Source organism: Macrotis lagotis, chromosome 8 (genome assembly GCF_037893015.1).
Source record: "Macrotis lagotis isolate mMagLag1 chromosome 8, bilby.v1.9.chrom.fasta, whole genome shotgun sequence".
Lineage (NCBI taxonomy): Eukaryota > Metazoa > Chordata > Mammalia > Peramelemorphia > Peramelidae > Macrotis > Macrotis lagotis.
The window spans coordinates 84,001,815-84,025,850 of record NC_133665.1 but is presented as its reverse complement, the minus strand read 5'-3'; the positions used below and the strand labels follow the sequence as shown (position 1 = coordinate 84,025,850).

General features: G+C 37.0%; 1 protein-coding gene across 2 annotated transcripts in view; it reads right to left on the bottom strand.

Annotated features, from left to right (window-relative positions):
* The window catches only part of CNTLN (centlein), a 585,894-nt gene that overhangs the window by 370,184 nt on the left and 191,674 nt on the right, over positions 1 to 24,036 (bottom strand). The gene's annotated exons all lie outside the window — the stretch shown is intronic.

Here is a 24,036-nt window from a genome sequence, read left to right as displayed (position 1 = left end):
TGATAGGTAGAAACTACTATTATAGATAATTGGAAAACAAATAAAATATTAATAAATATATAGATAGTGAGAGAGGTGCTGCAATGTGAAATTTGTATATACTTTCAGGTATATAATTAATTTGGCAACTAGGTACTGGGGTTGATAATAGTGCTGGACTTAGAGTCTTAAAGACTCATCTTCCTGAGTTCAAATCTGACCTCAGACCCTTAGTAGCTGTATGATATTGAGCAAATCACTTCATTATGTTTGTCTCAGTTTTCTCATCTGTAAAATGACCTAGAGAAGGAAATAGAAAAACCATTCCAATATCTTAAAGGATCACAGAGTCAGACACAAACTAAACAACTAAACAAACAACAAATTATAAACTTTAATTGCTTTACTTCATTATAAGGGATAGTTCACAAAGTAGAAACATACTGTAAATTTATATAATGTAAAAACAAAGTATCAATAAAACTGATAGCAACCTCTAAAAAAATTAAGAAAATTTTAGAACAAATCAATAAAGAGATGGTTGACAAACATCAAGCAAGCAAATTCTAACATTATCAAGAACAGGGCATGCCAGACTAACCTCATTTCCTTTCTTGAGAATTACTAATCTAGTAGCTGAGAATAATACTTTAGATACAATTACCCTATATTTTATCAAAACTTTTAACTCTGGTAGTGAGGATAGAGCATTATGGATTATACAACAATATAATTAGTCACATTCAGAATTGGTTGGGATAGCCCACAGTTTAATCTTAATGTGACATGAGGTCTTCAGTTAAAAGCCCAAAGTTGTGCTTTTGGCTCTGTCCATTGAACTTTTTTGTCAATGACTTATGTGAGGACATACTCATCAAATTTGTAGCACGAAGTTGGAAGAGATAGCTAACAAAGTGAAAAACCAAATCAGAATACAAAGGATCTTGACAGGCTATATAGTATTAGGATGAAATAATAAGATAAAATTCAATAAAGATAAATGCAAGGTCTTAGGATTCTAAAGATCAATTTCACAAATACAAGATGAGGGAGGGATAATCAGAAAGAACTTGCTTTGTTTTGTTGTTTTTGGTTTTTTGCAAGGCAGAGGAGTTAAGTGACTTGCCCAAGGCCACACAGCTAGATAATTATTAAGTGTCTGAGGCCACATTTGAACTCAGGGACAGAGCTCTATCCAGTACACCACCTAGCTGCCCCAAGAACTTGTTCTGAAAATGATAGAGGCGGTGGGAAATGGAGGAGTGGATTTTAGTGGACTTTGAGCAAGTTTTAAAAGAATCAGTAATGTGCTGTATCAGACGAACAAACTAATGCATAAGTGGCATTAGAAAAGTATATTTGAGGAATAGGAAACTGATGAACCTCTTTAGATTTCATCTGGATTATTGTGTTCAGTTCTGGACACTGCAATTTGAATATACAGAAGAGGACAACTAGAATAGGGAAGAGCCTTGAGACCATTTCACAAAAGGACTGCTTAAAATAATTAGGTATGTTTAACCTGGGTAAGTGAAGGCTCCATGAGACCATGATAGCAATCCAAGTATTTAAAAGGCTATCATTCCTAGTGTTTGGCAGAAACCAGTACAGAACCAGGAGCTATGGGTAGAACCTGTAAAGAAGCTAGTTTAAGTAGGGGTTGGGTGAGTGGGGGAGGGAGAGAGAGAGAGAGAGAGAGAGAGAGAGAGAGAGAGAGAGAGAGAGAGAGAGAGAGAAAGAGAGAGAGGTAAAAGGGAGAGGATTCCTAATAATTAAATCTGCTCAAGAGTGGAAGGGTACTTGGTGGTGAAGATAGAGAGGGAAGCCTTGAATTAGGAAGTCCTGAGTTCAAATCCTACCTTAGACACTTCTACTAGCTGTGATACTGGACAAGTCACTTAACTTGTGTGCCTCAGTTTCCTATGTAAAATGAGCAAGAGAAGGAAATGGTCATCCACTCGGCTAGCTTTGCCAAGAAGACTCCAAATGAGGTCATGAAGAGTCAGATACAACTGAATGACAAAGAAGAGAAGCAAAGAGGTTTTAAGAGTTTGCCCTCCTTTACTTCAAGGAGTTCAAGGAGAGGCTAAATTACCACTTGACAGGTACATTATAATGGAGACAATTCTTTTCATATATCTGCTGGAGTGGTGTCCCTTGAAGTTCCTCCCAGTTCTCAGATTCATGAATCTGATGTGCCATCAAGAAAATCCAATCATTCCTTTACACTCTAAATGGTGTCACCAGAGCTGTCTTTTCTCCCTTGCCTTTCCCCCTCTGAGCTTCCCAGAGCCCAGCCAGGTTATTTCTCATCTCATATGGCTTAGATGAGATGAAAATCACCAACTCTATTCCTTCCATCTCTCATCTGTCTTCTGATCTCCCAATGTACCCAGAGGATGCCTTGGCTCATCTATTTGCCTTGTAGCTGAACTATCTTTTATGTACTGTTTTCTCACAGAGTGTGAAGTCTTCAACATTTTTCCTCTTGTTTCCCAGGGTTTTATACATAGTAAGTAGTTAATAAATGATTTTTCATTTATTCATTTACTGCACATATATTTTCCAATTGCCCACTAAATTCTTCAGTGGTTCTGCTCCTTATAACCTAGGGTAGGAAAAGTCACAGATACAAGAAAGTGGCTAAATTAGAAGACCATTAATGAGCCATGACTTCTTAAATGACTGACAAAACTAAAACTCTTTAAGAAGCCATGTCAAGTGTATGGTGCTTTTAAAAAGAAAAAAAATTACATAAATAATTATAGTTGTGTATTTAGCTCTGACCATATACCTAAAAATACATCTATGTGCATCTGAATTGCATTCAAATCAGAATCTAGAAAACAATAACTTTATGTTGCACAAAGTTAACATGTTTAGCTATAAATTATAAAACATGATTTCTACAAGACTCATGTTCCAATTCAGCAAACAGTGGAAATAGTTAGTTAGTTCCTTATACACTTGTAAAGCAATAATGATTTAGCATTAACATAATAGGTAATACTTACTATCTATTCCTGCAATTTCTTTTTTTTTGGTGTTTTTTTTTTTGTAAGGCAAATGGGGTTAAGTGGCTTGCCCAAGGCCACACAGCTAGGTAATTACTAAGTGTCTGAGACTGGATTTGAACCCAGGTACTCCTGACTCCAGGGCTGGTGCTCTATCCACTACACCACCTAGCTGCCCCTATATTCCTGCAATTTCACTAAAGATATGTCCTTTACATTATCCAGTAAGTTTTCTAACATTAGATATGGAAAATTTCATATAGATAAAGGTAAAAGCATACATTTAGGTAAAAAATGAGTGAATATGTCTAATTTTTTATATAATTTCACTCAATGAAAATATCTAGAGTAATATATAAATTAAATATTTGTATTCGAGTCCCAGGTATACACTTACAGATGCAGAGATAAATAGGCTCCAAAACACTCTTAGCATATTGGTGGTACAGTGAATAGAATCAACAAACCAGGAAGGCCTGGATTCAAATCCACCCTCAGAAACTCAGCTGTGTAACCTTAGGGAAGTAACTTAATGTCTTTTTTGCCTCAATTTCCTCATTATAAAATGGGGGTAATAATGGTAACTGCCTCCCATGACTCTTGAGAGGACTAAATGGGATAATAATTGTGAAGTACTTACCAAGTACTACATAAATGATAGTTATTGTTATTAATGGTCTAGAATAGAACTAAATATGATGTACAACATCCCTGAAAATACCCAAATCAGATTAAAATATAATGAGTTTAAATACCCAAATCAGATTAAAATATAATAAAAATATAATAATATAAAATGAATAAAAATATAATTCAACATATCTTGCCATTATTCAGATGTTTCAATCACTCATGACTTTCTATGAGCCCATTTAGGAGGTTTGCCATTTCCTTCTCCAGGTCAAATTTTGTTACAGATGAGGAAACTGAGACAGAGTGGACTGATTGCCCAGGATCATCCAGCTAGGAAGTGTCAGATTTGAAGTCAGGAAGATGAGCCTTACTGACTACAAGTTCGGGGCTTCATACACTATGACACCCAACAACCCTATATAAATACAGCATAGAGACTACAGCTATCCCCCTTCCACATTGTCTCTTTTCCCTTTATGGTTTTTCTTTCCCATTCATGCCTCAGGTCAGCATGAGAAATTAAATGAATTGGGGAGAGTTTTGTGAAAGCACTTGAAGGCCAGCAGATGACACAGAAAATGTATGGAAACTTAGAAATGTATGATTTTATATATATGTGTGTGTGTATATATATACACACACACACACACATATATATATATATATATATATATATATATATATATATACACATATACACCTACACAGTATTGTATAATATCCATTTATTTCATCTTTTAATACCATAATAATTCATACTTCTTTACTGATAGGGAAGACAAAAAAATTTTATAAAAATATTGGAAAGTGAGGACACACTCCTAACCCCCATAGTATGGAAGGGATAACTGTATTAAATTATAGTTTTCTAAGAAGTTTGTTTAGTCTGGACCTGAGCTGCACAGTGGCTGAGCATCTCCCATGGGACTTTCCAGCTCTCCCATCTACACTGGGCTATACTCTCCTGAGACAGACCTTTACTGAAATTCCTCCATGATATGTTGAGTTGAGAACTTGTTTCACTATGGGTTTTTTTGTGGGTTCCATCACTTTAGGTTCTGTTTAGAGACTTCATCTAAAGTTGTTTTGGTAAAAGCCCCAAAAGCTTTCTAATTTTGTGCTGCCATCTTGGCTCCAACCCAAAAGCCCTGTAATGTTTGCAAGACTCTTTCCTCACAACAACCCAGTGAGAGAGGCAGTATTATCTCCATTTTACATATAAGGAAAACTGGTGGTGGGAGAAATTAAGTGAATTGCCCAGAATAAAATAGCTAGGGTTTGGGTCAGAATATGAAGGCAGTTTTTGACTCAAAGTTGAGCACTCTAGTGCTACCTTTTTATGAACAATTAACAAATTGGACCTGGATAGTATAACAAATCAACTAAAAGAAGAAAAAACTGAATTCATTCATGTGAATTCTGATGTTACAGGAACCAAATGTTTTCACCAATTTGTATGGCCACTATTTTTCCCAGCAGCAAGGTGTTTCACTATCCCCAGGGTATTTTTTATATTTTTTAATGCTTTATAACAGGAGGTTTAGCTGTCCCTGAAGGCACCAGGAAAACTGGGACACAATGCACTGCTGATGAAGTTGTGAACTGGTCCAATCATTTTTGGAAAGCAATTTGGAAAGGGCTATAAAAATGTAAGTACTCTTTGATCCAGAAATCTCACTGCTTTAGTCAATATTTCAAAGAAATTTTAAAAAACTGGGGGGGAGAATCTACTATAAAAATATTTAGAGCAGCTCTTTTTGTGTTGACCAAGAATTAGAAATTGAAGGGAAGCCCATCAATTGGGGAATGGCTGAACAAACTGAGGTATATTATTATAAGTGAACATTATTGTACTATAAGAAATGAAGAGCAGGATAATTTCAGATAAACCTGGAAAGAATTAAATGAACTGAAACAAGTGAAGTGAGAAGAATTAAGTGAACATTGTACACAACAACAGTAATATTGTACCATAAAGAACAATGAATGACTTTGTTATTCTCAGTAATTCAGTGATCAAAGAAAGTCCCATTAGGACTCATGATGAAACATACTATCTCTGCCTCCAGAGAAAGAACCCAATACTATCTGATTACAGACTGAAACATACTATTTTCACTTTCCTTTTTGATTTCTTTCTTTTTTTTGTTTGAGTCTTCTTATACAAAATTACTAAGATGGAAATATTTTATACAACCCTACATGTATAACATATATGAGTTCTTACTATCTCAAGAAGGGGAGAGGAGAATGTTGGAGGGAGGGGTAGAATATATAACTCAAAACTTTAAAATAACAAAAACAAAAATTAAAAATTGCTTCAACATATTAATGGGGAAAATAAAAAATTATTAAAAATAAATTAATATCACATATAGAAAAAAAAAGGTAACAACTCTCCTTTTCTTCATTATCAGCATCAAATGTGACTGTATCAACCAAACTTCATTCTTTAGCACATCTGTTCCTTAGGAGCTAATTTCCCCAAAAGCATTTATTTTCTTAATATTCTGAGATATCATTCTCCAAAGACAAGGCAAAATCTAATTTTATGCCTTGAATTCCTCTCCTCCACAATGAACTCTTAGATATTTTAACCAATTCAACTGAAAGTGTTTTACCAATTGAACTGTGATAATTCCTTTTTAACAGGCCTGGATTTATGTCTTCTTATAACTTCCTCCATTATCCAAAAGGTGAAACTCTCAGTAAGGCAAGTCAACAAATTAATTAGTTAGATTAGATTAGTTAGGGGAAGCTAGGTGCCATTGTAGATAAAGCACAGGCCCTGGAGTCAGGAGCACCTGAGTTCAAACCCAGCCTCAGACACTTAATAATTACCTAACTGTGTGGCCTTGGGCAAGCCACTTTAACCCCATTGCTTTGCAAAAAAATAAAAAAAAAATAAAAAAATTTTAAAAAAAGATTAGATTAGTTATATGATTAGATTTTAGCAGACAGAGACCTCTACTGGATAGCAAAATACCTAAGCTCTTCTTGCTAAATTGGTAATCTTGTCATAATGTGCAATATAGAAAACACATTAGATTTATAGTTAGAGAACCTGAATTCAAATTTTAGCTCTATTCTTTTTACTGAGCATCCATAGAAAAGTCAATTAATGTATTTAGGTCTAAATGAACTTCATCAATCTACAAAAATTTTTAAGCAAGCACCTACTATGTGTCAAACATTGTGAGTGATGCTAGAGATAGAAATAAAAGAGAATAGTCCCTCCAAGGAATTTATATTCTATAAAAGAGAAAATAATGCCAAGTATCCTTTGAGGAAAAAAAGATATTAGAAGTTAGAGAGATCAGAAAAAGCCTTATATAGAAGGTGGTGACAGAACTGAGTCTTAAAGGAAATCAGAAATTCTAACGTGAAAGAGTACATTCCAGACATTAGAAAAAATCCATGCAAAGTTATAAAAACAGAAGAAGGGAGTGATGTGTAAAGGATTAGCAAGGAAATCAATATGACTGGAGTGAGAAATTCATGAACAAAAGTAATGTGTAATAATGTTCAAAGCTATATTAGGATTATGTTATAAAAAGCTTTATATACCAAACAGGAATTTATATTTTTTTTCCAAACTTTTACAAGGAGATTATTAGTTTAATGAGTAGATGAATAACATTGTCAGTCCTACACTTTCAGAAAATCATTGAACATGTTTTATGAAAAATAAATAACAGAGTAGCACAAAATCTAAAACTAAGAAACATTTGAGAATCTATTGCTATAGTCCAGAAAGAGCTAGGTATTACCTGTATGAGTAGAGAAAAGGAGAATGTAAGAAATTACTGTAGAGATAGAAAAAAAAATGTTAAGTCAACAATCTATGTGAACTGAATAAGAACAAGGATTAGAAAATAATGCCAAGGTTACAAAGCTGGTTGATGATAAGAATGGAGTTATCTTCAACAGATGCAAGAAAGTTTAAATGATGTGGACTTTAGAAACAAAATGATCTCTGTTTTGAAAATGTTAAGTTTGATGTGCCTATAAAAGAACTGGTTTAACATACCCAGGAGACAATTTATAATTAATTTCTGCCTACTGTTTCTCTTAGGTAATCATGTCTTCATTCATTAAGATATTGTTCACAAATCATAACCCATTTGAGTCTTTGATAAATGTATTTTAGCTTCCTCACATTAAAATTTCTTTTGTTGTACAAATCGAAGCATACTTTTTATTTTTTAAGGTTTTATTTATTTTGAGTTTTACAATTTTTACCCTAATCTTACTTCCCTCCCCCCACCCCTACCACAGAAGGCAATATGCCAGTCTTTACATTGTTTCCATGGTATACATTGATCCAAATTGAATATGATGAGAGAGAAATCACATTCTTAAGGAAGAAAAATAAAGTATAAAAGATAGCAAGATCAGTTTTTTTTCCTAAATTAAAGGTAATAGGCATTGGTCTTTGTTCAAACTCCACAGTTCTTTCTCTGGATACAGATGGTATTCTCCATTGCAGACAGCCCCAAATTGTCCCTGATTGTTGCAATGATGGAATGAGTGAGTCCATCAATGTTGCTGTTAGGATGTACAGGTTCTGCTCATCTTGCTCAGCATCAGTTCATGTGAATCCCTCCAGACTTCCCTGAATTCCCATCCCTCCTGGTTTCTAATAGAACAATAGTGTTCCATGACATACATATACCACAGTTTGCTAAGCCATTCCCCAATTGAAGGACATTTCCTTGATTTCCAATTCTTTGCCACCACAAACAGGGCTGCTATGAATATTTTTGTACAAGTGATGCTTGTACAGGTTATAGACCCAGTAGTGGTATTGCTGGATCAAAGAGTATACACATTTTTGTTGCCCTTTGGACATAGTTCCAAATTTCTCTCCAGAAAGGTTGGATGAGTTCACAGCTCCACCAGCAATGTAATAAGTGTCCCAGATTTCCCACGACCCTTCCAACAATGATCATTATCCTTTCTGGTCATATTGGCCAGTCTGAGAGTTGTGAGGGGTGGTACCTCAGAGAAGCTTTAATTTGAATTTCTCTAAAAAGTAATAATTTAGAGCAATTTTTCAAATGACTATGGATTACTTTAATTTACTCATCTATAAATTCCTTTTTATATCCTTTGACCTTTTGTCAACTGGGGAATGACTTTTTTTTAAAAAATTGATTCAGTTTCTCTGTATATTTTAGAAATGAATCATTTGTCAGAAACATTAGTTATAAAGATTGTTTCTCAATTTACTACATTTCTTTTGGTCTTCATTACAGTGATTTTATCTGTGCAAAAGCTTTTTAATTTAATGTAATCAACATCATCTAGTTTGTTTTTAGTGATGTTTTAATAGGAATGGGTGCTGTATTTTGTCAAATGCACATTAAAATTTCTTTAAAAACCTCAACTTATATTCTATGCATTTGTGCATTGGTTTAGAGATATATGAGCTCTCAGTTACCCTCTTCCTCATTATCATCTCTCATGTGTTTTCTAGCACTCCATTAACAATTCTTCCATTGTTTTATCTTCTATTATCTTCAATATATGATCTAGCACCTGAATCTAGTTTTCTCTTACCCTCTCCTTTTTTTCAGTTTAAATGAAACTCAATCAGATTAAGCCAATCTCTAAGCAAAGTATGAAAACTTCAGGTAGAAAAAGCAATCTGAAGTCAGTAAGACAGTTCTGTCCAGAAGAGTTAAACCGAATTTAGCTAGAAAACACATATCTCCACTTACATTGACCAAGTAAGAAGTCACTTAGCTACACAACAAAGTATTTCAATACTACTGACTTCCAAGCAACCAAATCATTGAAAAAAATAAGAATACATCAACAAAAGAAATTTCTCAGTCAAGAACAGTTATATACTATTTTTAAGCCTTCACCATCCATCAGGTGAGGGTGAAGTTATTGTTCATATGCTTCACATGCTAATGTCTAAGAAATAATATCATTCTTTATAGAGAAAGTACTCTATTGAAGGAGAAGAAAGTTAATAGATGAAAACTGTCAACCATTAAAGTCAACTGTCAGCCAAAATCACTAACAAGCATATTCTTCAGTTAGGAAATTAAGGCTTATTCAAATAATTTGAGGATTCTGAAACAAGAGCTGCAATCATATGTTGTAGTCCAAGAGGAGGAGTTTTCTGACATTATTTCATTCAATTAGTACAAATCAAAAATGATTCTATCGATAGGGAGCCAAGATGGCAATGTGAAGGCAGGAATTCTCAAAAACTCTTCCCCATAAAAGCTCTGGAAGCCCTAAAATTATGACTCTAGTCAGGTTTTAGAGAAAAATTGAGTGAAACAATTTCCCAGTCCAAGGCAACTCAGAAGATCCATGGGACCGAGGTCAGAAAAAGCCACAGTGTAGCCAGGCCACAGACACACCAGAGAAAACAAGCTACAGCCCTCCAGGAAGAGCCCGTGGGGTGCCTGGGTCCCTGGAAGCTCATGAATCCATGGTAGCAGGAGTGGATTCCAGACTTCTTGGCCAGAGGATCACACAGGACAGTTTGTAGGGTTAGCAGGAGAATTTTGCCACACCAGAGTAAACACAGAGTCCAGGCTAGCTGTGACCTCAAGTAGCTACTGCTCTCAGAACACAGATGCTAAGGGGTTAGAAAGAGACTGCAGAGGTCTCTCCTCTGACCCTGGGACAAGACTCTAGTGCTTTGCCCACAATCAGACCCGGGTCACAGCCAGTGCCCACATACTGCCATAGTGGAAAAGGGACTCTCCTCACAGCTCCAGGGCAGAGGGGAGGGCCTGTGATCATCCACAGACCACAGCCCAGGCCAGAAGAACAGTCAGAGCCTCTCATAAGACCTTAAAGGAATTGGGGTCCCTGGGAGTTGCCCCAAACCCCCCAAAAGTTTTGGAAGGACAGGAAATTAGTCATAGATTGAGGAAATTCACAAACAGAAAAAAGAAGACTCTGTCCATAGAGAATTACTTTGATCCCATGGAGAATGAAAATATAGATTCAAAAGATGACGAAGTCAAAGCTTCTGTATCTAAAACCTCCAAGAGAAACAGGAGATGGTCTCAGGCTATGGAAGAGCTCAAAAATATTTTGAAAAGCAAGTCAGGTAGATAGAGGACAAATTGGGAAATGAAATGAGAACAATGCAGGAAAATCATAAAAACCAAGTCAGCAACTTGGTGAAGGACATACAAAAACATACAGAAGAAAATAACACATTAAAAACCAGTTTAGGTCAAATGGAAAAAAGCAATCCAAAAGGCAAATGAGTAGAAAAATGTCTTAAAAAGCAGAATTGACCAGTTAGAAAAGTTCTCTAAAGAAAATAACTCCTTCAAATGAAGGAAGCTGATGACTTTGTGAGAAATCAAGAAACAATTTAAAAAAACCCAAAAGAATGAAAAACCAGAAGAAAATGTGAAATATATCAGTGGAAAAACTGATCTGGAAAATGGACCCAGGAGAGGTAATTTAAAAATTGCTGGGCTAACTGAAAATCATGATCAGGAAAAGAGCCTTGACTTCATTTTTCAAGAAATAATGCTGGATAGCTAGGACACACAGTGGATAGAGCACTGGGACCTGGAGTCAGTAGGACCTCAGTTCAAATCCAGCCTCAAAGATTTAATAATTACCTAGCAGCAGGGCAACTAGGTGGTGCAGTGGATAGAGCATTGGCCCTGGAGTCAGGAGTACCTGAGTTCAAAAGCAGCCTCAAACACTTAATAATTGCCTAGCTGTATGACCTTGGGCAAGTCATTTAACTCCATTGCCTTAAATAAATATTTAAAAAATTACCTAGCTGTGTGACTTTGGGCAAGTCACTTAACTTCACTGCCTGGCAAAAACCAACAAAAAATATAACAAAATTGCCTGATATCCTAGAAACAGAGGTTAAAATAAAAATTGAGGGCATCACCTCCTTAAAGAGATCCGAAAGTAAAAACTCCCAGGAATATTATAGCCAAATTCCAGAATTTCCAAGTTAAGGAAAAAAATATTACAAGCAGTCAGAAAAATGCCATTCTAATATCATAAAGCTATAGTCAGGATTACAAGGATTTAGAGATTGTAGGACTTGGAATATGATAATCTGGAAGGCAAAAGAGCTTTGTTTACAACTGAGAATCAACTACCCAGCAAAACTGAACATCTTCTTGCAGGGGAAAAAAACATTCAATGAAGCAGGGGACTTTTAAACTTTCCTGTTGCAACAACCACAGCTGGACAGAAAGTTTGATCTCCAAGTACAGGACTCAGGTGAAGCATAGAGAGGGTAGATGAGAAGAGCTAATTATGAGGAACTTAATAATGTTGAACTGTTTGTATTCCTGCATGGGAAGAAGATACTGATTACACACATGAACATTCTCATTTATAAAGGCAGAAGGAGCATATATAGACAAGGCACAGGAGGGAACTGAATATAATGGTATAATATAGTATAAAGATGGAGTCAATGAAAGGGTGATAAAGGAAAGAACTGGAAGACAGGGAAAGGAGAAGTAGAATGGGCTAAGATATTCCACATAAAAAGTCAAGAAAAAGCTTTTGCAATGGAGTGGAAGGGGGAAGGGGGGGGAATGAGTGAGCCTTCATTTCATCAGAAGTGTGTCAGTGGCCAGCCAAGATGGCAGAGAGAAAACAAGCACAGTTCTAAAGTCTCCTGATCTTCCCCCATCTATCATATTAAAAAAAAACCTCTTAACAGAAATCCGATCCATCAAAACCCAGAAAGAAAAGCCAGAAGAAAGAACATCTACCTCAGGATTTGTCTCCAGCAGCAGCATTGGCCGAATTCACGCGGGTGAGTCTGGGCTCAGAGGGTGGTTCAGCCCTGGATCAGCCAGATTAGCAGCTGAAGTGGAGTCTGAGGGCCCAAGAGCCAGAGCTACTGGATCAGTGGTGGGGCTAGACAGCAGGGGCTTGAGTCAACTAGAGAGCAGAGGCACTGGTGTTGGTACTGTCACTCTGGAGCTTGCCAACAGGGTGGCGGGGACACCATCCATGGCCTCCTCTGGTCTGAGGAACTCAGAGTCCATGCCTCCATTACAGCTCAGACCTCTTCACAGAACAAACATTTGCAGACTAATTCTGCCTCAGGCCCAGGTGTGTGAGCAGAAGAATCAGTCCAGCTGACAATCAAGAGTAAATGACTCAGGCTAGAGTAAAGCCCACTATTGATTGAAGGCAAAGAATTCAATAGCTCCAACTCCTCCCTGAAAGAAAGGGAGAAGGCCTCAATCAAGATCACAGACACTCCAGAAAAGCAACCAACACATCCTACTGGCCAGCCAGAGAAACTGCACTCAGTGAGTAAAGCCTTTAGCAAAACCAAGCCCCTGTGAACCAGCCCCTCCCAAACTCAAGGTCTTAGCAAAATGAAGAAGGGTCAGCGGATAGGTGGATCCATAGAAAAATTCTTGAAAGGGAAAGACCCTAACTCAGAAAGACCTGGAACCTCTGAGGAGAATACGATCTGGTCTTCAGCACAGAAAGACTTCCTTGAAGAAATAAGGAAGGAACTTAAAAATCAACTGGAGGGGGCAGAGCCAAGATGGCGACAAGAGTGGGTCCTGTCTTAGGCACTCTCTCATAAAACTTCTAAACTAAGGACTCTTAACTAAATTTCCGAGAGACAGAACCCACAGAGGGACCCAGTGAGGCAGTTCTCCTACTCAAGGTAACCTGGAAAAGAGCAGAAAGTCTCTGCTCCCCGGGGTTGAAGGAGCGGCCCAACAGAGTGACAGAACTTCAGCCTCCTGGAGGCAGTCCCAGGGCGCTGGAAGCCGCAGCAGGGGGAGTTTCCTGAGCTATGCCCTGGGGAGAACTGGGCACAAATTGCGGGACCAGCAGGGGACCTCTGCAAGAGCGAGCAGAGTGCATGAAGCCCAGCCCTCAGGGCACACAGAGAGCAGTGGCCAGCTCAGCCAAGTTCCAGGAAACAAGCAGGCGGAGCTAGTAAGAAGGAGCCCCCAGGGCATGAGCCCCTTGAACCTAGGAAGGGGACTGAAGAGAGAGACTGCAGAGCTCTGCACCTGTAACAGGACTCTGGGGTTCTGACGACATTCAGATCCTGATCTCAGTGTAGGGCCCTCCATTAGAACATCAGGGCCCCTCCCCACGTAAGCCCCATGGCAGAAGTCATTGATAGACTAGGAAGGAGGACAGAACCTCACACACTGAGAGCCTTGTGGGAGTGTCCCAAAAGCTCAGGAAGCACCCCCAAAACAGGCTAAAGCTTGGAAAATGAGCAAGCAGAGAAACAAGAGGAACACCATTGAGAAATATTTTGCATATGAGCCCAAGAAGGATCAAAATACTCAGTCTAAAGATGAGGAAGCACAAGCTCCTGCATCTAAATACTCCAAGAAAAACAGAAATTGGGCTCAGGCCATGACAGAGCTCAAAAAAGACTTTGAAAATCAAATGAGGGAGTTAGAAGAAAAACTGGGAAAAGAAAGGAGAGAGATGCAGGAAAAACATGAAAATGAACTCAGCAGCCTAGTCAAGGAAATCCAAAAAAATGCTGAAGAAAATAGCATGCTAAAAACCAGCTTAGGTCAAATGGATAAAATAGCTCAAAAAGTTATTGAGGAGAAGAATGCTTTAAAAAGCAGAATTGACCAGATGTAAAAAGAGATAAGAAAGCTCTCTGAGGAAAACAAATCCTTCAGACAAAGAATAGAACTCAGTGAGATTGATGGATTTTCAAGAAATCAGGACTCAATACTTCAAAACCAAAAAATGAAAAATTAGAAGAAAATGTGAAATATCTCATTGAAAAAATGCTGATATGGAAAACAGACTTCAGAAAGATAATCTAAAAATTATTGGAATACCTGAAAGTCATGATCAGGAAAAGAGCCTTGACATCATTTTCAAAGAATTACTACAGGAAAATTGCCCTGAAATTCTAGAAGCAAAGGACAAAATAGAAATGGAGAGAATCCACTGATCCCCCTGAGAAAGAGATCCCCAAAACCCAACCCCCAGGAATATTATAGCCAAATTCCAGAACTCCCAAGTCAAAGAGAAAATATTACAAGCAGCCAGAAGAACACAATTCAAATATCGTGGAGCTGCAATCAGGATAACACAGGACTTAGCAGCAACTACATTGGAAGCTCATAGGCCTTGGAATATAATATACTAGAAGGCAAAAGAGCTTAGAATGCAGCCAAGAATCAACTACCCAGCAAGGCTGAATGTCCTCTTCCAGGGAAAAAGATGGACTTTCAATAAAGCAGGGGAATGTCAAATGTTCCTATTGGAATGGCCAGAGCTGAACAGAAGGTTTGGTCTTCAGATACAAGACTCGGGTGAAGCATGAAGAATGGAGGAGAGGGGGAAAACATGAGGGTCTTGATGATGAAGAAATGCATATATTCCTGCATAGAAAAATGACACTGATAATACTCATAAGAACCTTCTCAGTTAATAGAGCAGGTAGAAGGAGCTAGCTGAAAGGAGAAGGAGAAAGCTGAATTTGAAGATAAAATATAGCGTAAAAATGGAGTCAATAGAAAAAAAGGGAAATGTAATGGGAGAAAGAAAAAGGCCAAGATATTTCATGTAATAAGATTTTTCTTTATTACAATGAGCTACTGCAATGATATAGAAGGGGGAAAGCATGGGGGAATGAGGGAATCTTTGCTCTCATCAGAGGTGGTTAGGAGAGGAAACAGCATATATACTCAAGAGGGTATAGACATCTGGAGTAAGAAGGGGGGGGACAGGGGAAAGGGGGGTAATGTGAGTGATAGAGGAGAGGATGGACCATGGGGAGAGAGTGGTCAGATATAACACATTTTCTTTTTTACTTCTTGCAAGGGGCTGGGATTGGAAGGCCTATCCGGGACCATAAGGCCAGGTGGATGCTGGGCCTAAGGGGTGGTATGGGGTCTCAGGGCCTCGCAGCCCCAGATCCAGGGATCTGTCTGCTGTGCTACTCAGCTGCCCTACAGCAGAGTCAGAGTGAAAGGAGAGAGAAAATAGAGTACATGGCAGTGGAGAAAAACGAAAGGAGGGAGTTGCGAACAGCAATGGCAACGGTGGAAAAATGTGTAAGTAACTTTTGTGATGGACTTAAAGAATGTGATCCATCCGCGACAGAGTTGTTGGTGTTAGAACAAAGAATCAAGCACAGTTTTTTATTATTATTATTGGGGGGGGGTGCAGAGTAAATGGGACTGGGTAGTCTGCCTGGGGCTGCATAGCAGGGTGATCGTTGGCTGTCTGAGGCCAGATTTGGACCCAGGTGCTCCTGGCTCAAGGGCCAATGCTCTGTCCACCACCCAGCCACCCCTACTAGTATTACTATTTTATTTTATTTTAGGTTTTTTTTTTTTTTTTTTTTTTTTGGTTTTTGCAGGGCAGTAGGGTTCGGGTGGCTTGCATGTCACACAACTGGGTGATTGTTGGGTGTGGCTCCAGGGCTGGTGCTCCATCTATTGCGCCACCTGGCCATACCTACAATTATTACTATTATTTTTTTATTTGAATTTTTTTCTCTCCCCTTTACTTTATCACTCAAATGCGTCTATATTTATAAGGGGGAGGGGGTATTTCATTTATTCTTTCATTTATTCTTAAACAAGAATATTTTATTAATGTATAAAAAACATTATTTGTACAAAATGAGAATAAATATGAAATAAAAAAATTAAAAATCAATGGGAAAACTTGGGATAGACAATTAATACCTTGCAACAATAAAACAAATCCTTAGAAAATACAATTGGCCAAATACAAAAGGAGAATAAATCTCTAAGATCCTCAACTCGACAATTACAAAATGAGAATAAATTTCTCACATCATCAATTGGACAAATACAAAATGAGAATAATTCTCTCAGATACTCGAATGGGCAAATGCAAAAAGAAAATAATTCTCTCAAAACCTCAATGGGTCATTGAGGTCAATTTTCCATTGAAAGGTCTTTCAAAAGTAGAATTGACCGATTGGAAAAGGAGTTGCAAAAAGTTAATGAAGAAAACTACTCCCTAAAAAAAGTATGGAGTCTGCAGAAACTAATGACTCCATGAGACAGCAAGAGCCAATAAAACCAAAATAAATAAAATAGAAAAAAATAGAAGAAAATGTGAAATACCTCATCAACAAAACCACTGACCTCGAGAATAGATCGAGGAGGGGCAACCTGAGAATTATAGGACTTCCTGAAAACATTGAAGAGATAAAAAAAAGCCTGGACTTAATATTACAGGATCTAGTGATGGAAAACTGCCCTGATATCAGGTACCCAGAGGGGAAAGTAGTTATTGAAAGAATACATCAATCCCCTCCAGAAAAAGACCCTAAAATAAAACACCAAGGAATGTTGTGGCCAAATTCTAGAACTATCATATAAAAGAGAAAATCCTACAAGCAGCCAGAAGGAAACAATTTAAATATCAAGGAACCACAGTAAGGATCACACAGGACCTGGCTGCATCAACATTAAGGGGTCAAAGGGCCTGGAACGAGATATTTTGAAGAGCAAGGGAGCTTGCAATGTAGCCACGAATCGACTATCCCACAAAGCTGAGCCTTCTCTTCCAGGAAAAAAGATGGACATTTAACGAAATGGAAGAATTCCAAAAATTCCTGATGAAAGAACCAGAGCTAAATAGAAAATCTGGACATCAAACAGGAGGTTCAAGAGATGCATGAAAAGGGGGGAAAAGGGGGGGGTAGTAAAAGGAAAAACCTGCTATCCAATAAGTTGAAACTGGCTATATCCCAGCATGGGGGAGAAGATTCTCATAAATCTTGAGAATTGTAACTCTACCAGAGAGAGAGAATATACCTAGCCAGAAATGATGGACATTCATGACCTATCCATGAGACTGCTATCTAATGGGATGTAAATGGCTTTAACCCTACTTGGGATAAAAACTCTAATAACTTTCAAGAATTTTAACTCTATTAGATAGAATATACTTAACTAGAAGTGACAGACACTCAGAATTTTCTATGACTCACATAGAATGATCTAAAAAAAACACTACCTCCTTAAAGGGGGACAGGAAAGAGATGGGAGGAGGGAGGGGACTGAATTAAGAGGTACAGAATACCTATGGTAATAGAGGGGAAGAAGGGAGAAGATGAGAAACACCTGAATCTTCTTTTCATCAGACTTGGCTTAAAGTCAACCTACACATACTCAGTTAACTTATAAAACATCTAATCTTTCAAGTATTAAAAGGGGGAAAAAGGAGGGGGGATGAAGAAAGGGAAGGGGAGTGGGGAAAAAAAGAGGAACCAACAGAAGGAAGGGAAGGGAAAAGGGAAAAAGGGAAATGGGAAAGAAAGGGGAGGGGGTGAAATAGGAGGGCAAACACACTGAAGGGGGTGGTATTCAGAAACAAAATACTGGGGAATATGTATAAAGGGGGAAGGGGGAAATACAAACAGAGGGAAGATAGCATGGAGGGCAATAAAGAATTAGTAATTATAACTTTGAATGTGAATGGGATGAACTCTCCCTTAAAATGTAAGTGAATAGCAGAGTGGATTAAAAACCAGAATCCTACACTATGCTACTTACAAGAAACTCATATGAAGCAGAAAGATACATATAGTGTAAAGGTAAACAGTTGGAGCAAAATATATTTTGCTTCAGCTGAACTAAAGAAGCAGGGGTAGGAATCCTTATCTCAGACAAAGCAACTGTAAAAATAGATAGCATTAAAAGAGATAAGGAAGGAAACTTTATCCTCTTAAAAAGTACCATAGACAATAAAGTTATTTCAAAAGTGAATATATATGCACCCAGTGGGATAGCATCCAAAATCTTAGAGGAAAAGCTGAAAGAACAACAGGAAGACATAGACAGCAAAACTTTACTAATAGGAGACCTCAACCTCCCACTCTCAGATCTAGATAAATCAAATCATAAAATAAACAAGAAAGAAGTTAAGGAGGTAAATAGATTGTTAGAAAAATTAGATACGGTAGACTTATGGAGGGAATTGAATGGGGATAGAAAGGAATATACCTTTTTCTCTGCAGTACTTGGCACTTATACAAAAATTGACCATGTACTAGGACATAAAAACCTAATGATCAACTGCAGAAAAGCAGAAATAGTGAATACATCTTTCTCAGATCACAATGCAATAAAAGTCATATGCAATATTGGGCCAAGGAGATATAGACCCAGAACAAATTGAAAACTGAATAACCTCATTTTAAAAAATGAGTGGACCAAAAAACAAATTATAGAAAGAATTAACCATTTTATCCTAGATAATGATAATAATGAAACAACATACCAAAACCTATGGGATTCATTCAAAGCGACTCTCAGGGGATATATTATAGCTTTAAATGCTTACATGAATAAATTGGAGAAAGAAGAAATCAATGAATTAAACATGCACCTAAAAAAATTACAGAAAGAACAAATCAAAAATCCCCAATTAAATACCAAATTAGAAATTCTAAAAATTAAAGGAGAAATTAATAAAAGCAAAAGCAAAAAAACTATTGAATTAATAAATAAAACCAAAAGTTGGTATTATGAAAAAAATAATAAAATTGATAAACCTTTGGTCAATTTGATTAAAAAAAAAGAAAGAACACCAAATTGCTAGTATCATAAATGAAAAAGGTGAACTCACCACCAATGAGGAGGAAATTAAAGTAATACTTCGAAATTATTTTATCCAACTCTATGCCAATATATTTGATAATCTAAGTGAAATGGATGAATACTTACAAAAAAATAAGTTGCCCAGGTTAAATGAAGAGGAGATTAACTACCTAAACAACCCTATCTCAGAAAAAGAAAGTCAACAAGCCATCATTGAACTCCCTAAGAAAAAATCTCCAGGGCCAGATGGATTCACAAATGAATTCTACCAAACATTTAAGGAACAATTGGTTCCAATTCTATATAAACTCTTTTGAAAAAATAGGGAATGATGGAACTCTGCCTGACTCTTTCTATGAAATCAATATGGTGCTGTTACCTAAACCTGGAAGAGTTAAAACAGAGAAAGAAAATTACAGACCTATCTCCCTGATGAATATAGATGCAAAAATCTTAAATAAAATCTTAGCAAAATGATTACAACAAGTTATCGATAGGATAACAGATTATGATCAAGTAGGATTTATTCCAGGAATGCAGGGTTGGTTCAATATTAAGAAAACTGTTATTATACTCAATTATATCAACAACAAATCTATCAGTAATTATATGATCATATCAATAGATGCTGAAAAAGTTTTTTGACAAAATACAGCATCCATTCCTACTAAAAAATACTAGAGAGTGTAGGAATAAATGGACTGTTCCTTAGAATAATTAGCAGTATCTATCTGAAACCATCAACAAGCATTATATTCAATGGGGAGAGGCTAGAGGCATTCCCAATAAGATCGGGGTGAAACAAGGGTGCCCATTATCACCACTACTATTCAATATTGTATTAGAAATGTTAACTTCAGCAATTAGAGAGGAAAAAGAAATTGAAGGAGTTAGAATTGGGAAAGAAGAGACAAAACTCTCACTCTTTGCAGATGACATGATGGTCTACCTAGAGAATCCCAAGAAATCATACAAAAAACTACTGGAAACAATTAGCAATTTTAGCAAAGTTGCAGGTTATAAAATAAACCCTCATAAATCCTCAACTTTTCTATATATGTCTAGCAAGATACAGCAGGAAAAGCTAGAAATAGAAATCCCATTCAAAGTAACCTCAAACAATATAAAATACTTGGGAGTCTATTTGCCAAGACAGACTCAGAATCTTTTTGAAAACAATTATAAAACACTTCTCACACAAATTAAATCAGATTTAAATAACTGGGCAAATATCAACTACTAATGGATAGGTAGAGCTAATATAATAAAAATGGCAATTCTATCAAAACTAAACTATCTGTTTAGTGCCCTACCAATCAAAATTCCAAAAAATTACTTTAATGAGTTGGAAAAAATTGTAAGTAAATTCATATGGAGAAATAAAAGGCAAGAATCTCCAGAAGTTTAATGAAAACAAGTGCAAAAGAAGGTGGCTTAGCCCTACCTTATCTAAAATTATATTATAAAGTATAAGTCATCAAAACTGTTTGGTATTGGCTAAGAAATAGAGAGGTGGACCAGTGGAATAGACCAGGTGCAAAAGCAGGAGCCAGTTATAGTAATCTGCTGTTTGATAAGCCCAACGAGTTCAGTTATTGGGGTAAAAGCTCTCTCTTTGATAAAAACTGCTGGGAAAATTGGAGGTTAGTATGGAAGAAACTTAGATTAGACCATCACCTAACACCCTTTACCTAGATAATATCCAAATGGTTATAGGACTTAGACATAAAAAACAATACTATAAGCAAATTAGAAGAACAAGGACTAGTTTACCTGTCAGATCTATGGAAAGGGGAGCAGTTTATGACTAAGGAAGAGTTGGAGAACATCACCAAAAACCACTTAGATGATTTCAATTACATTAAATTAAAAGGCTTTTGCACAGATAAAACCATTGTAACCAAGATCAAAAGAAATGTAGTAAATTGGGAAACAATCTTTACAACTAATGATTCCAGCAAAGGACTTATTTCCAAAATATACAGAGAACTGAGTCAATTTTTTTTTAAAAAAAGTCATTCCATGGTTGACAAATGGTTAAAGGACATGCAAAGGTAATTTACAGATGAGGAGATCAAAGTAATCCATAACCATATGAAAAAATGCTCTAAATCATTAATTATTAGAGAAATGCAAATTAAAGCTTCTCTGAGGTACCACCTCATACCTCTCAGAATGGACAATATGACCAGAAAGGATAATTATCATTGTTGGAAGGGATGTGGGAAATATGGGACAGTATTACACTGCTGGTGGAGCTGTGAACTCATCCAACCTTTCTGGAGAGCTATTTGGAACTATGCCCAAAGGGCAACAAAAATGTGCATACCCTTTGACACAGCAATACCACTACTGGATCTAAATCCTGAAGAGATGATGAAAAAGGGTAAAAACATCACTTGTACAAAAAATATTTATAGCTGCCCTGTTTGTGGTGGCAAAGAATTGGAAATCAAGGCAATGTCCTTCAATTGGGGAATGGCTTAGCAAATTATCGTATATGTATGTCATGGAACACTATTGTTCTATTAGAAACCAGGAGGGATGGGATTTCAGGGAAGCTTGGAGGGATTTGCTTGAATTGATGCTGAGTGAGATTAGCAGAACCATAAAAACACTGTATACCCTAACAGCAACATGGGAGTGATGATCAACCTTGAAGGACTCGCTCATTCCATCAGTGCAACAATCGGGAACAATTTCTGGCTGTCTGCAAAGGAGAGTGCCATCTGTATCCAGATAAGGAGATGTGAGTTTGAACAAAGTTCAAGGACTATTCCCTTTAACTTTGAAAAAAAAATAGATATCTTACTATCTGATCTTGTTACCTCTTAGACTTCACTTCTCTAAGGATATGATTTCTCTCTCATCACACTCAATTTGGATCAAGGTACAACATGGAAACAAAGTAAAGACTGACAGATTGCTTTCCATGGGGGGGCTGGGGGAGGGAAGTAAGATTGGGGAGAAAATAGTAAAACTCAAATAACATCTTTAATAAAAATAAATTTAAAAAAAGAAGTGGCTCAGTGAAGAAATAACATACACACTCAATAGGGTATAGAAATCTCTTATCCTAGAGGAAAAATGAGAGCAAAGTGATGGATGAAGAGGGACAGGAGGGAAGGGGGGGAGCAGTTGTTAGAAGAGAGGGAAGATCGTGGAAGAGAGTAGTCAGATACAATACACTTCTAAGGAAGGAAAGGGTGATAGGAGAGAGAGAGAGAGAGAGAGAGAGAGAGAGAGAGAGAGAGAGAGAGAGAGAGAATAGAATAAATGGAGGTAGGAGGAACAGAATTAAGGGAAATACAGTTAACAATAACATGTGGGAAAAAATATTGAAGCAACTTCTCTGATGGACTTATGATAAAAAATGCAACCCATCCAAGAGACAGAATTGATGGAAACTGAACTCAGACTGAAGTGCACTAATTTTTTTGCTCTCACTTCATTTCTCTTGAGAGTATTTCAGGACTCTCTCTCCAGGACCCTTTCTCTTCCCTTTCTGTATTCCTTCACTTGGTAACTTCATCAGCTCCCCCATGGTCTCATTTTCATCTCTATTTAGATATCTGCTGGATAGTAGTGAGTCACTGGAACTTACTAAGTAGAGGAATAACTAGGCCAGATCTGTGCTTAAGGAAAATAACTTTATAAGAGGTGTGAAGATGCATTGGAATGAGGACAAACTTGAAACCAAGAAACCCAATTAAGAGGCCATAGCAGTAGTCTAGGTGAGAGGCAAAAATGTTGTTGGAGTTCTTAAAAGGGAAATGATAAAATGTTGAATGAATAAATAAGTAAAGGGGGGTGTTAGATGCGAGTTTTTAAGTAGGTAGAAATGAGAGAATTTGGAAACTGACTGGATATATAGTGAGAAAGTGTGAAGAATTGAAAACAACTCAAGGATGCAAACCTGGAAAGTTAGGATGATATTATGCATAACAGAAATTAGGAAGTTTAGAAAGGGGGTGAGTTCAGGAGAAAAGATGATTTCTCTTTTGTACATAAGATGATTGAAATGTTTAATAGGAAGTTAGGGATACAAAGAACTAGATGTTGGGTGACAAAATGAGGAGATACAACATATATCTAAATAGAGGGAAAAATGAGACCATGGGAACTGATGAAGTTACCAAGTGAAAGAATACAGAAAGGGAAGAGAAAAGGTCCTGGAGAGCGAGTCCTGAAATACTCTCACTATAAGGAAAAAAATCAAATGGATGATAAGCCAGTAAAGGAGACTGAAAAGGAGCAGAGGAGAAAGGTAGGAGAGAAGAGAAATGTAACATAAGCATATATTCAACAATAGCACATGCTAATAAGAAAGATCAAGAAGGATGAGAACTGAAAAATGGCCACCAGACTGGAAAATAACAGATTGTGTTAATTTTGGAAAGTTTCCATTGAATGATGATGTCATGAAGCCAGATTGCAATGAAATGAAAGGAATATGAACAGATTTTTTCTTGGGAGTCTAGAGGAGAAAAAAATAAATAATAATATTTTTATGAGATGTTAGGAACTAGCGAAGGTTTTGTCTTGTTTAAAGAATGGAGAAAGGGGCAGCTAGGTGGCGCAGTGAATAGAATACCAACCCTGGAGTTAGGAGGACCTGAATTCAAATCTGAATTCAAACACCTAATAATTACCTAGCTGTCTGACCTTGAACAAGTTACTGAACTCCATTGTCTTGCAAAAAAAATGAAGGAGACGGGAGAATTTGAGGCAGTGAGGAAGCTAAAAATAAATAAAGACTAAAGAATACAGAGGGTAGAATGACTGAGAGACTATCTCTTTTGAGAAAAGAGGAGATGGACTAAATGACAGAACTG